Source organism: Hyaena hyaena, unplaced genomic scaffold (assembly GCF_003009895.1).
Source record: "Hyaena hyaena isolate Hyena2069 unplaced genomic scaffold, ASM300989v1 scaffold_660, whole genome shotgun sequence".
Taxonomy (NCBI): Eukaryota; Metazoa; Chordata; class Mammalia; order Carnivora; family Hyaenidae; genus Hyaena; species Hyaena hyaena.
This window is the reverse complement of record NW_024081292.1, coordinates 663530-678166: the sequence shown is the minus strand read 5'-3', so window position 1 is coordinate 678166 and position 14637 is coordinate 663530. Positions and strand designations below refer to the sequence as shown.

Sequence of the window (14637 nt, the reverse complement as noted above, 5' to 3'; positions counted from 1 at the left end):
TGCATGTATATATAGGCTTTTGTGTGAACATACGTTTTCATTTCTCTAGCATAAATGCTTAAGAATGCAATTGTTGGGGGGTGCCTGGGTGGCTCAGTCAGTTAAGCGTCCGACTTTGGCTCAGGTCATGATATCACAGTTCGTGGGTTCAAGCCCCGCATCAGGCTCCATGCTGACAGCTAGCTCAGAGCCTGGAGCCTGAGTTACAGCTAGGATTCTGTAACTCCCCCTCTCTCTGACCCTCCCCTGCTCACGCTGTCTCTACCTCTCTCTCAAAAATAAATAAAATAATTTTTAAAAAATTGTCTTAAAAAATGCAATTGTTGGGTTGTAATGCTAAGGCCATTCTTACTTTTATAAGGAACTTATAAACCTTTTTTTAGAATCTGTTACATTCACACCAGCAGTAAATGAGTAATTCTAACCATTCTTATAGGTTTATAATGATACCTCAATGTTGTTTTAATTGCTCAGTGGCTGTTCCTATTGACTTCACACCAACAGTATAAAATGGCTCCCTTTTCTTCACATCCTCACCAACACTTAATATCTCTCTTGTCTTTTGACAATAGCCATTCTAGCAGGTGTGAGGTAATATCTCATTATGGTTTTCATATGCATTTCCCTGATGATTAGTAACACTGAACATCTTTTTATGTGCCTTTTGTCCATTTGTACATCTTTTTTTGTAAAAATGTTTCTTCAGGTCATCTTTCTATTTTTAATTATATTACTTGTTTTTTGCTATTGAGTTGTACGAGTGCCTTACATTGTGGGTATTAACTCTTTATCAGCTATATGGTTTGCAAACATTTTGTCCCATTCCATAGGTTGCCTATTCATTTTGTTGACTATTTCTTTTGCTGTGCAGAGCTTTTTAGTTTGAAGTAGAACCAATTTTTTATTTTTGCTTTTTTTGCTTATGCTTTTGGTTTTATATATAAAAATTGTTGCCAAGACTGACGTCAAGGAGCTTTTCCCTTATGTTTTCTTCTAGGACTTTTACAACTTCAAACCTTACAATTAAATCAATCCATTTAAAGTTCATGAGTGGTGAAAGACAGGGTCCAATTTTATTCCTTTTCCACATAAATAACCAGTTTTCCTAACACTCTTTATTGAAAAGGCTGTCATTTACCCACTGAGTATTCTTGGTTCTGTTATCAAATATTAGTTCACCATATATGGATTTATTTTGGGATCTCTATTCCATTCCATTGATTTACAGTGTCTGTTTTCATGCCAATACTACATTGCTGTGAGTTCTATAGCTTTGTAGTCTAATTTGAAATCAGAAATTCTAATATCTACAGCTTTGCTCTTCTTACTCCAGATTGCTTTATCTAGTTCAGGTTCGTTGTGGTTTCATACAAATTGTAGGATTTTTTTACTAATTCTGTGAAAAATGACATGGGATTTTGATAGGGATTGTATTGAATCTATTGAGGCTTTGAGTAGTGCAGACATTATAACAATATTAATGCTTCTAATCCATGAACATGGGATATGTTTCATTTATTTGTGCCTTCAATTTCTTTCATCAGTCATAGTTTTCAGTATACAGATCTTTTACCTACTTGTTAAATTATTGCTATATATTTTACTTTGGAGGTATTTCAAAGGAGATTGTTTTATTTTTTTTTTTCCCAGTAGTTCATTGTTGGTATATAGGAATGCAACTGATTTTTGTATATTGATTTGTATCCTGGAACTGTACTGAATTCACTTATCAATTCCAACAGGTTTTGGTGCAGTTTTTAGGGGTTTTTTATACACAATATTATGTCATCTGCAAATAGAGACAGTTTTACTTCTTTCTTTCTGACTTGGAAGTCTTTCATTTCTTTTTCTTGACTAAATGTCAAGCTAGGACTTTCAGTACTGTATTCAACAGGAGTGATGAGGGTGGTCACCCTTATCTTCTTCCTGATTTTAGAGAAAAAGTGTTAAATTTTTCTCTAATAATGTTAGCTGTGGATGTGTCATACATAACCTTTAGTTTATTGTATGTTCCTTCTATACCCCATTTGTTGAAAGTTTTTACCATGAAAGTGTTGAATTTCAGCAAGTACTTTTCCTGCCTCTATTGGGAGTATCATGTAATTTTCCCCCTTCATTCTGCTAATGGGGCATATCATGTTTATTGAACTGCATATGTTAAACCATCATTGCAACTCAGGGATAAATCTCACTTGGTCAAGATTTATAACCTTTCCAATGTGCTGTCAAAATTCAGTTTTTACATCTATATTTATCAAAGGATATTGGCCTGTAGTTTTCTTATAGGGTCCTTATCTGAGTTTGGTATTAGGGTAATGCTGGCTTCATAAATGAGTTTAGGAGTGTTCCCTCTCCTTAAGTTTTTTGGAAGAGTTTGAGAAGGATTGGCATTAACTGTTTGAATTTGTTAATGTTTATTTGAGAGAGCGGGGGAGGGGCAGAGAGAGAGAGCACGAGACATGGAATCCAAGTTGTCCAGGCTCCAAGCCGTCAGCACAGAGCCCAATGTGGGGCTCAAACTCACAAACAGCAAGACCATGACCTGAGCCGAAGTTGGTGCTTAACCGATTGAGCCACCCAGGCACCCCTGGCATTAATTCTTTAATGTTTGCTAAAAATCACCAGCATCTATTTCATTTGTAATTCTTTAATCGAGTCCTCTCTTTTTTCCCTTGGTTAATCTAGCTAAAGGTTTGTCAATTGTGTTTATCTTTTCAAAAAACCTTTCCCAGTTTCATTGATTTTTTTTCTGTTCTATTGTCTTTCTAGTCTCTAATTTATTTCTGCCCTAATCTTTATTTATTCTCCTAGCTTTAGGCTTAGTTTGTTCTTTCTTTTTCCTAACTCTTGTAGTATAAAGTTAGGTTGTTTGAGATTTTTCTTTTCTCTTAATGTAGTCAGGTATCATCCCTTCACTTTCAGCCTATGTATGTTCTTAAAACTAAAGTGATTCTTTTAGAAGCAGCATACTGTTAGATCTTGTTTTTAATCCATTCAGGCACTCTCTTTTGATTGGAGATTTTAGTCCATTTAAATCTGAAGTAAATATAGATAGGAAAGGATTTATTATTACCATTTTGTTCATTGTTTTCTGGCTTTTTCTTATTCCTTCATTCCTTCCTTCTCTCTTGTTTTCTTTTGTGATTTATTTTACATGGCAATATAATTTAATCTCTTTTCCTATAGATAAATATCTTACAGACATTACAGTCTACTTTAAGCTGATAACAAGCAACCTCTATGCTTTAAAAAAAAAAAGTCTACACTTTTACTTCACTCCCCCCCAATTCTATCTTAATGGATGTCACACTTTACACCTTTTTTTTTTTTACTGTGAATCCATTTATTTTTTAATATAAAAAAAATTTTTTTTAGTGTTTTATTTATTTCTGAGAGAGAGAGAGAGAGAGAGAGACAGCGTGAGCAGGGGAGGGTCAGAGAGAGAGGGAGTCACAGACTGAAACAGGCTCCAGGCTCTGAGCTGGCAGTCAGCACAGAGCCCGACGCGGGGCCCGAACCCATGAACCGTGAGATCATGACCTGAGCCGAAGTCGGACGCTCAACCAACTGAGCCACCCAGGCGCCCCTATTGTGAATCCATTTACAAATTTTTATAGCTATAGTTATTTTTAATATTGTTTTTTAACAATTATGCTAGAGATAAAGTTGATTTTTCAAGTCATCATTAGAGTTTTAGGGTATTCTGGATTTGACTATATATTTACTTTTAGAAATGAGTTTTATACTTTTATTTGTATTCATATTGTTACTTAGCATCCTTTCATTTCAGCTTGAGGAACTCCCTTTAGCATTTCTTGTAATGGTGATGAAGTCCCTCAGCTTTTGTCTGGAAATGTCTTTATCTCTCCATTTCTGAAGGATAGTTTTGTCAGGTATAGTATTCTTCATTGGTGGGCCTTTTTCTTCTTCTTCTTCTTCTTCTTCTTTTTCTTCTTCTTCCTCTTCTTCTTTTTCCTTTCAGCACTGTGAACGCATCATTCTTTCTCTCTTGGCCTCTGAAATTTCTGTAGAGAAATTTGCTGATAGCCTTATTAATGTTCACTTGTATGTAATGAGTTATTTATCTCTTGAGCTTTCAAAGTTCCTTTGTATTTGACCTTTAACATTTTGACTATAATGTGTCTCAAAGTAATCTGCTTTGGAATGATCTTGCTTGGGATCCTCTGGGCTTCCTATACCTGAATGTCCATATCTGTCCCCAGATTTAGAAAGTTTTCAACCATTATTTCTTGTAATATGCTTTCTTCCCTTTTCTCCATGATGTGACTATTTGTTCACTTTTTGGTGTCCTATAATTCATGTAGGCTTTCTTAACTCCTTCTCATTCTTTCTTCTTTTTGTTTTCAGTTCTGTCATTGTATTTTTCATCTTCAGAATTTCTGTTTGGTTCTTTTTTATGGTCCCTTTTTATTAAACTTCTTGTATTGTTCATGCATTATTTTCCCACTTCTTAAAGTTGTCTATCTGTGTTCTCTTGCATTTGATTGAGTATCTTTAAATGATTATTTTGAATATTTTAAGCAAACCATAGATCTCCATTTCACTGGGGTAGATTATTGGAGTATTGTTGGTTTTCTTCAGTTGTATCATATTTGCCCAATTCTTTGTGATTCATGTAGCTTTGCATTAGTGTCTGTTTATCTGAAGGAGCAAACAGCTCTTCCAATCTTTAAAGATTGTTTTTTGGCAGATAAAGACCTCTTGTCAATTTCCTAGGCTGACAGGTTTACTTCCAGAGTTTCAGGGTTACAGCTGGTTTAAAGCTGTCACTGGAACTGTACTGGAGTCATGCTGGCAGGCTTGTTCTCAGGGGCTTTGGCAGAAATGGGTCTTGTCTGGTCCCTGGATAAATGGGATCTTGTCTGGGCCCTGGATAAGTGAGATTATCTCCTATACCTTTCTCAGTAGGATGGTACAGTAGAAAAGGTCTGGACAGTTCTGCCTTCAGACAGTGGGCCTATTACCAGGTGTGTGGATGGGTGTGTCCCACCAGATCCATAGCAGAGCTCCTGCCAGTCACTGGATGGGTCCCTAGGGAAGAGGATGAGCCCTAGATCATGGTGTGAGGGGCCAGAACCAAGCTCCTGTACTGCTTCAGCTCTCCCAGCCAAGACTAAGATCTATATAACCATTTCTGAAGATACAGATAGGTGTGTCTCCTGCCAGGTCCCAGGGTATGCTTGACTGCTCCCTAACCACAACTGGAGGGACAGAAGTTGAGTATAGAGCCATTTCAGGATCTCCTGAAGTACAGACATTAGTGATTTATGCCTGATCCCTGTGTCAACTGCCAACTGAACTGCTGGAAGGTTATGGCTATGAGGGAGAGGGAGGTAAATATAAGGCCCTTTCAGGATCTTGGAGGGCATAGATGGGAGTAGCTCCTGCTGGGTCCCTATGCCAGAGGACTATTCACAACCTTCAGCTGAAATGGATGGGAGCCCAGTCACAGGGCCTTCCAAAATCTATAGTCTGATCACGTTTAATAGGCTTATCTCCAGGAGCTCCCAGACCACAGCAGAGAGAGGCTGCAGCTTATTCATGGGATACTTCAGCATCTATAGCCAAGACTGAGATCTGTATGCCTATAACCCAATGCAGGGGTAGTGGGTAGGCATGACTCTTCCTGGTTTCCTTGGTTTATGGTACTGGTGACAGGATTAAAGACAAATGGGACTTTTGTGAATACCCAGAGGGTACCTAGCTATTTGTAGGTCTATAGCTGGGACCAGGATTGGTGAGTCAGCTGTCTAAGTGTGAGCCTACCTTCACAAAATGGCTCTCTTAGGTCATAGACCACATCAAAGTTTCACAATCTCCTACCAGGATCTCAAAGCTCCTTCAAAGGCACTTTGTCTGTGGATGAACGTCACATTATTGTTGTTGAGAAGGGTATGTGAATGGAGGACATCTTATTTATCTACCTGGCTAACATCACTCCTGTAATGATCCTGCTCTATCATTTTTATGACAGCTGCTTTAAAATACTTGTCTCTTGACAAGGGATCTAAGAATACTCAATGGGGGGGAAAAGTCTTTTCAATAAATGGTGCTAGGATAATAGGATATTCACATGAAAGAATGAAACTGAAGCCATAACTTATACCACTCACAAAAAATAACTCAAATGGATTAAAGAATTCTATGTAAGACCTAAGACCATAAAACTCCTGGAAGAAAACTAGGAATAAGACTCCTTCACATGGGTCTTGGAAACAATTTTTTTTGATATGACACCTAAAGTATAAGTAACAACAACAACAACAACAACAACAACAACAAAACACATGAACAAAGGGGAAGAGAAGGAAAAATAAGATAAAAACAGAGAGGGCAGCAAACCATAAGAGAGTCTTAAATACAGAGAACAAACAGGGTTGCTGGAGGGGTGGTGAGTTGGGGGATGGGCTAAATGGGTGATGGGCCTTAAGGTGGGCACTTAAGTACTTAAGGTGGGATAAGCACTCGGTGTTATACATAAGTGATGAATCACTAAATTCTACTCTTGTAATCATTATAATACTATATGTTAACTAACTTGGATTTTAAGAAAAATTTTTAAATGGTAAAACAAAAAAAATTATTGTAGTTTGCAAATATTTTCAAAGGTGAATGATTTTGATTCTCCATTTCTTAAAAATTTCCAGCTGATTTTGAATAAAATACAACCAAAATTTAGATAACTCATCCATAAAAGGTTCAATGTAATTGTAGAACACTTATGTTGATTTATAAAATGATTCTTCAAAGACCTAAACATTTTGAAAATCCTATGATGATGGCAGCAAAAAAGATCAAGGATTCACACCCATCCTAAATTGTGTATTGAAAAAAAAATTTTTTTTAAATGTTTTATTTATTTCTAGGAGAGAGAGAGACAGCGCAAGCAGGGGAGGGTCAGAGAGAGAGGGAGACACAGACTCTGAAGCAGGCTCCAGGCTCTGAGCTGGCAGCCAGCACAGAGCCCAACGCGGGGCTCGAACCCACAAACCGCGAGATCATGACCTAAGCGAAAGTCGGACGTTTAACCGACTAAGCCACCCAGGTGCCCCGAAAAAAAATTTTTTTAATGGGAATACATCAAACTAAAAAGCTTCTGCACAGTAACAGAAACCATTTACAAAGTAAAAATAAAACCTATGGAATGAAAAAAATATTTGCAAACCACATATGTTATAAAGGGTTAATATCCAAAATATATAAAGAACTCATATAACTCAATAGCAATAAAAACCAAATAACTCAATTTAAAAATAGGCAAAGGACTTGAACATTTCTCCAGAGAAGATACACAAAAGGCCAATAAGTACACGAAAAGATGCTCAACAACACCAGTCATTAGGGAAATGCAAATTAAAACCACAATGAGATATCACCTCATGCCTGTTATAATGGCCATATAAAAAACAAGAGATAACAAATTCTGGCATGGATGTAAAGAAAAGCAAACCCTTGTGCACTGCTGGTAGGATGTAAATTGGTACAGCTGTTATAGGAAACAGTATGGAGGATCCTCAAAAAATTAAAAATGGAATTACCATATGATCCAACAATTCCACTTCTGGGAATATATCCAAATGAAATGAAAACACTAACTTGAAAAGATATCTGCACCCCCATGTTCATAGCAGCATTATCTACAATAGTCAAGATAATGGAAACAATCTAAGTGTCCATCAATAGATAAATGGATAAAGAAGTTATGATATGTGTGTGTATATCTATGTGATACACACATATACCATAACATATATATTATATAGAATATATTGGCTTTCAGTTATGGAAATCCTGTCATTTGCAACGGCATGGATGGCCCATGAAGACATTATCCTACATGAAATAAGCCAGAGAAAGACAAATACTATATGATCTCATTTATATGTGGAATCTTACCAAAAAAAAAAATCTTAAGGAAAGGAGATCAGAATTGTGGTTACTAGAGGTAGAGGGTGGGGGAAAGGGAAACTAGGAAGGTGGTCAAAAGGTACAAACTTCCAGTTATAAGATAAATAAATACTAGGGATATAATGTCAATATGATTATAGCAAATACTGCTTTATGATATGCACAAAAACTGTTAAGAGAATAAATCCTATGAGTTCTCATCACAAGGAGAATGTTTTTTTTTCCTTTCTTTTTACTGTATCTATAGGAGAAAATGGATGTTAGCTGAATCTATTGTAACCATTTCACAACATAATGTAAATGAAACCATCAAGCTGTATGCCTTAAACACATACAGTGAAGTATGTCAGTTACTTCTCAATAAATCTGGAAAAAAACAATCCTTGTCTGGTAGTTCCAACATCCAATTCTTCTTGATATTAGTTTCAGTTGATTAGCCTTTCCCTCATTCAAATTGTGGTTTTCCTGGTACTTGTTTTTTGATTTTATATACACATACATATATTTATATGTAAAATATGTATATTTCATATTATACATGTATCTATCTGGGGGGGTGTATACACATACACTGGACATTCTGTTTAATTGATTAGGAGACTCTTGATCCTACTTACTGATATCCTATCATTTAACAGGCAGTCACCCTGTTTAGGTTTAGTGTGTGGATTCTGCTCCACTTTTGTGGGCTTTCATTTAAAAGACAGCTTAATGTTTGGAGCCCTTGTAATATTTATTCTAGTCTGCTTTGTTCTTCTAATGCTGCTGGCACTCCTGCTCAGTCCCTGGAGTTGCCCTCAGTAGAAACTAAAATTCTTTCCTAAGCTTATTGGTATTGATGGGTTATCATGGTCAGGGGGTAGGCAAGAAGCCTCTGGCCCTTGTTCTTATTATGCCATTCAGTAGAAAGCAAGTCAATAAGAGTGCAGGTGAATGGAACTGCCCACTGGTGTGCCAACTTGTAGAGCCAGGACTGGGTCAGCCTACAGCTTTGCCACTGCCACTGCGGGAGCATCAGATGATCCACTAGCTCTCTGGTTGTATGCATGGGACTAGAATGGTCTAGAGCGCTGGTGATGCCAGTGCTGGAAGATCAAACTGCACACAGGTACCTCAGCTGTATGGTGGTTTCTGTTGGGGTTTCCTGGTCAACTTCTTAGTGGCGTCTTTGAAAGGACTAAGGCTCTCAAGGCAAAAGTAGCCCCAAACACATGGCTTACCACCCTGAATTTTCATCTTCTTGATTTTGGCCCAGTCATCTTGCACTAACTTGTTAGCTTTTTAAGGCTCTCAAGCAGATGCTTTCTGTATTTTGAGCAATTATACCAGGTTTCCTTAGTTGAATGCTTGGCCCAAATTATCTAGTATACCATTACTAAACTTTTTAAGTATTATTTATAAAAATGTGTTCAAGAACAACATATGTTCTTATTCTTTCCTCTTTAAAAAGATTAATTTGGAAAAAAGTATATGGGAATTCTCTGTACTTACTATTAAAATTTTCTAAAAGCCTGTAAGTGCTCTCTATGAAATCAGGCACTTTTTTAGTCTATTAATAAAATAAAGTCTGTTACTTTAAAACAATAAAGTCTATTAAATGTTAAAGCTTTAATTAGAAATATTTTAATTAAAAGAATGGCAGTTGGGATCTCTAAAAGAATCTCAGGAATTACTATGTATACTAAATCTTTATATGAACAGTAGTTTTAATAGCAGTTGCTAAAAACTATGAGCCATTTTTATCAAGAGTAGAACTGCTCCCATATGGTACCTAAATCTTTCTTCCATCCTTCGCTTCTCCCATGTCTTAAGATGTTGGCTCTGGGGAAAGCAATAATGTAATATTTAAGGTACACAAAAGATGAAAGTTTATAAGTAACTGTTTTCTTAACTGATGCTAACAAATACAGCAAATAATAGACAAAATGTTACTCTAAAATGTTCATTCATTCATTTATTCAATAAAAAATTACTAATCACCTGATATGTGCCAGTCTCTTTTGGAGATACTTTGAATACAGAAGTGAACAAAACAGACAAAAATCTCTCTTCTCAGGGATTTTACATTCTAAGGGTAGGGAGAAGACAATTAATAAAATAAATATACAAATTATATAATATATAATATAATATATAATATATATATAATATACATAATATATTGGTAATATATATAATATATTGGTAATATATATAATATATTGGTAATATATATAATATATTGATAATATATATAATATATTGATAGGTAATGAATACTATGGTGAAAAATAAAGCACGGAAAGGGGCAGGGGCACCAGCAATGAGAAGGTTTTAACAATTTTACCCAGAAAATATGGTAAGTTAATTTGTTTTTAACCAGCTAGGGGAGCTGCTTCAAGATTATTTGCAACCTTAACATTATCCTTCCCACTAGGAACCCAAAGTTTAAAATACCCCTGGACACGGCTCAGTCAGTTGAGCATCTGACTCTTTATTTCAGTTCAGATCATGATCCCAGGGTTGTGGGATCAAACCCCATGTCAGGCTCTGCGCCAAGCATGGAGCCTGCTTGAGATTCTCTCTCTCTTTCCCTCTGCCCTTCTTCCCTGCTCTCTAAAATAAAATAAGATGCCACCCTACAATTACACAGCCTAGTTAAGAATGAAAAAAGAAAAAATTCACCTAGAAGACATAGTCCTAGGTGTTTTATTTATTTATTTATTTTTTTACAAGAAGTTTATTGTCAAGTTGGTTTCCATATAATACCCAGCGCTCATCCCCACAAGTGACCTCCTCCATGCCCATCTCCCCCCTCCCCCCTCACATCCATCAGTCCTCAGTTTGTTCTCAGCAGTCAACAGTCTCTCATGGTTTGCCTCTCTCCCTTTCCCTCACCACTTCCCCCCTTCTTCTCCCCCTTGTTCCTCCGTCAAGTTCCTCCTAATCCTCCTATATATGCAAACATATGATATTTATCCTTCTCTGCCTGACTTATTTCGCTTAGCATAACACCCTCAAGGTCCATCCATGTTCCTACACATGGCCAGATTTCATTCTTTCTCATTGCCATGTAGTATTCCATGGTGTAGATAAACCACATCTTCTTGATCCATTCGTCCGCAATAGCACTGCTAGGAATTTATCCAAGGGATACAGAAATGCTGATGCATAGGAGCATATGTATCCCAATGTTCATAGCAGCACTCTCCACAATAGCTAAAACATGGAAACAGTCCTAGGTGTTTTAAATTGTTTTTAACGTTTTTTATTTATTTCTGAGAGAGAGAGAGACAGCATGAGCACGGGAGGGTCAGGGAGAGAGGGAGACACAGAATCTGGAACAGGCTCCAGGCTCTGAGCTAGCTGTCAGCACAGAGCCCGACATAGGGCTTGAACCCACAAACTGCGAGATCATGACCTGAACCAAAGTCGGACGTTTAACTGACAGCCACCCAGGTGCCCCAGTCCTAGATGTTTTAGACGTGATTTCTTTTCATGGCCACAATAGTAACCCATGAAGCAGGTATTCTTTTTCTCGTGTTAGGATTAGGAAATTGTGATACAGAAAATTTAAGTGACTTTCTCAATACATATCAAATAATTGCTAAGTCCATCCCATAAGAAACTTTTTTTAAAAAAAATATTTTTGAATGTAATCCAGGCTCCATATATATATATATATATATATATATATATATATATACATATATATAACAGCACAAATAGAGAAGCAATTTCGAGCAGAGTTGGCAGCTGTGGGTGCCATTTGCTGTCGCATATGCTAAAGAACAACTCTCCTTAATATCACTGCTAAGAGGACAGATGAAGCCATGTATTTGATGATCAATCTGTGTAAAGTATAAAGTAGATAGATGGAGAAATTTCTGTAGGTAATATTTTAAAATGTATGTTCTGGTATCCACACATCTGATCTCTGTCTGTGAGGGTATTTTTTATTACTAAATTCCACACGTAAGTGAGATTATACTGTATTTGCCTTTCTCTGTCTGACTTATTTCATGTAGTATGATTACCAGAGGACAAGGTTGGGGAATTGGGTGAAGGTGGTCAAAAGGTATAAATTTCCAGTTATAAGATAAATAAGTCCTGGGGATATAACATACACCATGATAACTCTAGTTAACATTAGTGTATCGTACATTCGAAATGTGCTGAAAGAATAGATCCTAGACGTTCTTATTACCAAGAAAAAAGGAATTTTTGTAACTATGTGAGGTAACAGACGTTAACAGAATTTGTGTTAATCATTTCACAATATAAGTTATGTCATTATGCTTAAACTTATATAGTAATGTATGTCATTTATATCTCAATAAAACTCAAAAAGTAATAGTACTGAGGCTCAGTCAAGTTTCTAGCTTGAGCAAAAAATGTGGATCTATTTTATTATATTTATTTTATTAGCTTACATACTCCAGAGCAAATTGAAAAACCAATCTATGAGTGATGAATGCTGGTTTTCAGGAACAACCAGAGGCAGACTCATGAAGCTCATTACATGTCTCTCCCCATTTACTTTATCTTTCTTTGCAGCTGGCTTTCTCCATATGTTGGGTAACAATCCCTTCAGCTTCTGAACCAACTATCCTCTGGGTCTGTAGTGTGTTACATGGCCATATATAGCTAATCTAACTTACTTACTACATGTCAGGTCAACAAACATAAATGAACTTAGACTCTCTGGGTCTCAAATATATAAAATTACCAAAGAAGAGATGGACATATTGATCAGGTTCTCATGAAGAACATCATAGCCTTTTTACTAGCCATGTGGATGGTGGAAATGGCAGTTTATTAGGAGAGGAAATGGTGCGAAAGTGATATTTTAGATGCCTACTAAATATAGCTTCAGGGAAGTGACTATCATAATAGGAACCACATGGAATTTAAAAACAAAACAAAATAAAACCTAGTGCTGATCAGCCCCAAGCAGAGTTAGTTGGGCATAGAAAGCATTTGAATAACATTATGAACACAATTCTAGACAACACACATCCCACTGTATTAAATCATGTGTTTGCCAGTGCAACTCTCTGCAGAGTTCAAGAAATGTGTCTTAGACATCTTTGTTTCCCAAGATCAAAGAACAGTTCTTGGCACATTTACTACAAGAAAGAATGAATAAATGAATACATTATGTCAACAGCCTTTCCAAAAATCCTCTGTAGCAGCATACTACCTGCAAAAAGAAAACCATACATGCTTCCTATCATGGCATTCAAAAATATATAAAAACCGTTCTCAACAACAGTTTCACCTCTTACAATAATATGCTCTAGATTCTACAGACAGCAAAATTTCCCTCAATACATCTTTCACTTTCATATCACACATTTATAGTAGTCTCTGGTCTCAAAATAAATTATACTGAATTGTCCTAGGGCTTACAGAGCTTATATTCTTTGGAAGGGTAAGATAATAACTAATCATATACATAAAATAAATATAAATTCTGGAAAGCTTTATGGAAAATGGCAGAGTAATATATTAGGAAAAAAATGGGCGTGGGATATATTACATAGGGTGGTCAAGAAAACCTCTTTGAGGAGGTGACATTTGATCTGAGATTTTAAGGTAAAATTAGAACCAGACATTCCAGGCAGAGAGAGCACCAAATACAAAGTCTCCTGGGCATTGAAGAGCATGATACATTCTAAAGAGCTGTTGGAATGCCAATAGGCATAGAGTAGTATGTGAGCTGAAGAGGTAGGCAGATGCCAAACCTTTGCAGAGCCTTGTCAGCTAAAGCATAGAGTCTAAAGATTAGTTTAAATGGAGTGCAAAGCCAATGGATGCTGTTAAGGAAGGAAGGAACATTGACTTACCCTTCTAAAAAGTGTTCTCTGGCCACTACGTAAAGATCAAGAGGGAAAGGCAGAAGAACTGTTCACGGACTACTAGACTACTATAGTGGAGGCATAAGTACAGGTGCAAAGCAGTGTCCTGACTTTACACCAATTTCAAAAATAGAGCTGATCTGGAGAGGGAGTGGGTAAAAACAGCCAGAGGAATGAATCTCCTAGTGTTGAGCTTCAATGACTGAGCTGTGGTCAGTGCCACTCACCATGATATGGAAAAACAAGCAAGGGATGGTTTAGCGGCAGAAGACCAAGAGTGCCGGTTTGATAAAAGGAGCTGTGAAGTAGCCAGACAGATGAGATAGATAGTACCCATAGAAATTTTTAAGTTAATATTTTAGTCCTCCCTTTAGAGTATCAATGATATTATTTACGTGTTCAGCAGATATTTAATAAGCACCCACTATATTTAATTGTTTTGTTTTATATAGTTTTTTAATGTTTTATTTATTTCTGAGAGAGAGGGAGAGACAGCGTGAGCAGGGGAGGGTCAGGGAGAGAGGGAGACACAGAATCTGGAACAGGCTCCAGATGGTTGTCAGCACAGAGCCCGACATGGGGCTCAAACCCACGAACCACGAGATCATGACCTGAGCTGAAGTTGGACACTTAACTGACTGAACCACCCAGGCGCCCCTTGTTTTATATTTTTAATAGGGATTTGACTTAAGCCAATTTTTTAAAATATTTATTTTTGAGAGTTTGCAAGTGGGAGAGGGGCAGAAGACGGAGAGAGAGGATTGGAAGTGGGACTGTAAGATCACATCCTGAGCCAAAGTGGGACAATCAAGCAGGCAAGAAGCGGAGTGAGGACATCAAGTAGGTAAGGGAAAATGAAAGCATGATA

The 14637-nt window shown here is 36.8% G+C and overlaps 1 protein-coding gene across 1 annotated transcript in view; it reads right to left on the bottom strand.

The window, feature by feature from the left end:
- Positions 1-14637, bottom strand: part of CUNH8orf34 (chromosome unknown C8orf34 homolog) — a 396548-nt gene that overhangs the window by 327487 nt on the left and 54424 nt on the right.